This window comes from Tiliqua scincoides, chromosome 7 (genome assembly GCF_035046505.1).
Source record: "Tiliqua scincoides isolate rTilSci1 chromosome 7, rTilSci1.hap2, whole genome shotgun sequence".
Lineage (NCBI taxonomy): Eukaryota > Metazoa > Chordata > Lepidosauria > Squamata > Scincidae > Tiliqua > Tiliqua scincoides.
The window spans coordinates 42549151-42552049 of NC_089827.1; the positions used below are offsets into that span (position 1 = coordinate 42549151).

The following is a 2899-nucleotide window of genomic DNA, read 5'->3' on the forward strand; positions in this document are numbered from 1 at the left end:
GTGAGAAGTTTGTAGAATACATGCTTACAAATTCACATATTTACACTCCACCTTTCAGTCACTCCCAAGGTGCCTAACCACCATCACAAGGCCATAATACAGCAAAACATAAAATAGTTCACATGCAGAAGAAGATTTGGGGTTTAAAGACACAGCAGTGCCAGTTAAAAGGACCCCTGTGAGCAAGTCTGGCAAAGACTTCTGCTGGAGCCCTTGGAGAGCCACTCAGTGGTGTTTCTAGGGGGTGTGTGGGTGATTCAGCTCATACCAGGTGACACGCACAGGGGTGTGTGTGTGTGACACCACTACTGGCCAAAATATTTTAAAATCTTTGTATTTTTGAATACCTTCATGTTATATACCAATTGATGTGTAATTTCATGCAGAATGCAAAGAAACAAACCATGTTGAAATATCTCTCTTCTATCAAAAGTTATAGCTAAAAAACCAGCAGAGGCAGGGCAATGGTACATCACTACACCCACCGCCTGGGGCATTGCCCTGCCCACTGCATTGGAGGAGGTCCATCATAGGACCTCCCACACCAGGTGACACAAACTCTCGTGACACCACTGGAGCGACTGCCAGGTCAGCACAGATTGTACTGGGCTGGATGGACCAATGGTCTGTCTCAGCTGAAAGAAATCTCGGACCTAGGAGATCTTGCTTGCAATATAGGAGGCTGTGTGTTTCTTTAAATGAGGGAGCCTCATTTCTACACTTGCATGGACAAGGCACACAAATGGTCAAAAACCCCTTCCATTAGAGGTTCACCATCATTACCAAAGTTTATTTGACTGCAGTGCCATAATACTGTCTTAGTGGACATCATAGGCTGGGGCTCCTCCCCCCTTTAAATAATTGCTGCCATTACAGCAGGAAAGAAAGTCCTGCAAAGTTAAACAGGACACAGAAGCAACCAGTGAACTCATTTCTTCCTCTGACTCATATCCTCTTCCCTCTACCTTTGCTGAGCCCCCAGAAATTGTGAGTGAATGAGTGGCAATAAATCACTTCCCCAAACTGACCTTTGACTCCTTCTAAGCTTGAGGGCCTGTGTGTGTGTGTGTTCCAATGCCTGTACACTGGGCTCTCTACCACCGCCCCTCAAAACAAAGGTCAGCCTTGTTCCCCCTCACCTCCCCTTAGAGTTGAGTCCTACGTGTCCTCGGAAGATGAGTTGAGGTGAAAGAAGAACCACATTAAAAGGCTAGTGTTTAGAGTCCGTCTGTGCAATCTTTGGTGGTGACACGCTACAGTAGTATATACAAAGTGTGCATTTAGCCCCTGCATTGCAAGAGTACGAACCAGTTACAGCTGAAGTCCATGTTTGGTTGGCAACCTTCAGTCTCGAAAGACTATGGTATAAGCCTACAGCACCCGGTATTCCCAGGCGGTCTCCCATCCAAGTACTAACCAGGCCTGACCCTGCTTAGCTTCCAAGATCAGACGAGATTGGGCATGTGCAGGGTAACAGTTGCTTATGGTTCTCTTTATGCACCTTGTATTATAACTGTGACCCAGTCATACATAACACACACAGTATAATATTTAGGGTGTTTTCCTACATGCATAGTTCTGTGGACATCCATCTTTGTGCGATCATCGGATCAATGGGACATTGGCATGGACAACCTGAAAAGATTGAAAAGGTCTGAAAAGATCATCTAGGAGTAAAAGCTGGCTTTCCCTGCTACTGCTAGCCACACACCTGCTCTACTAAGGGCAGTGACATATGAGGAAAATACAGGAGGGAAAGACTTGGTTGCATATTAACATCAGGGAGATGCAGTAGAGTGAGAGAAAAGGATGACAACAAAACCATGGGAAGGCAATGCAGAGTTGGTTAGAGTTAGGCATTCCAGTGCTTAACCATAATTTGGCCACATGCCTTTGACCCACAAGCTGCACACCAAATTTCCACAGAGAGGGACAGATGACAGCAAGAAGTGGGTAGTATCTGTAAACAGGAAGCTCTGAGACGACATGAGCCCTGAAAAAGCCTGAATAGCACTTAGCCTGCCCATAGGGGAGAGCAATGGTGCATACAAGTCCGTTTTGCTCCCACTGCCCTGAATGGCTCCAAAGGGGAGGGGCTCGCTGAAAAAAGTGCTTCGCACCCTCTCTAGCTATACAACTGGGGGAGAGGCTGATGCTGCAGTTGTCCTTTACTGAAAAAATAAGTCACCACAACTCAGCTCTGGAAAGAAAACCACCCTGGACCACAATGATCCAATGATATAGTCTGCATTCTGGATGAAAAGAATGATGAAAATTTTTTTTATCATTCTGGATGAAAAAAAAACTATTTCAGAGATAAGGGCTAGCATGGCCTTGTGGTGGGACGATTACTTTTTATCTAAAGTTATTCCTAATCCCCTACCAGCTATCCTACACTTTATTTTATATACTAAGAGGAAGACTAAGACTTATATACTAAGAGGTATTCTTGACCCCTGGGGGCTGGGGGCTAAGAATAGGCCCTCAGTTTGGCTGTACTTGTCGTAAGAGGCGACTAAACAGCCACCGGGTAGATGGGACTCGTCAGCCTAGGAAGGCAGCTCATCTAAGAGAAGGAAACTCTGACCTCAAACCTCCACTGCCTTGTGGCTACATCCAGTTCTGGAAAAGGCTTCAGGAGTCAACCTCGAGGCAAAATCAGGAGCCGGAGTCCCTTAGGCAGTTCATGGCTGAACACAGTCACGTTCTGGCAACTCCTGCGACGCCGCTGGAACCAACCGTATTGGCTTCTGCCTTTCCATTGGACCATTCCAGCGACGTGGAGAGGGGGGATTTGCTGCATGGGTAACAGCCTATCCTCCATACCTGAATGAATGAATTCAGGTATACCTCCATACCTCCATACCTCCATACCTCCAAATGAATACTATTCATTTCA

At 46.2% G+C, this 2899-nt stretch overlaps 1 pseudogene; it reads right to left on the bottom strand.

Moving 5' to 3' along the window:
• Nucleotides 1-1368: 1368 nt before the first annotated feature.
• LOC136657974 (5S ribosomal RNA) lies at nucleotides 1369-1488 on the bottom strand (annotated as a pseudogene).
• Between the last annotated feature and the right edge of the window lie 1411 nt (nucleotides 1489-2899).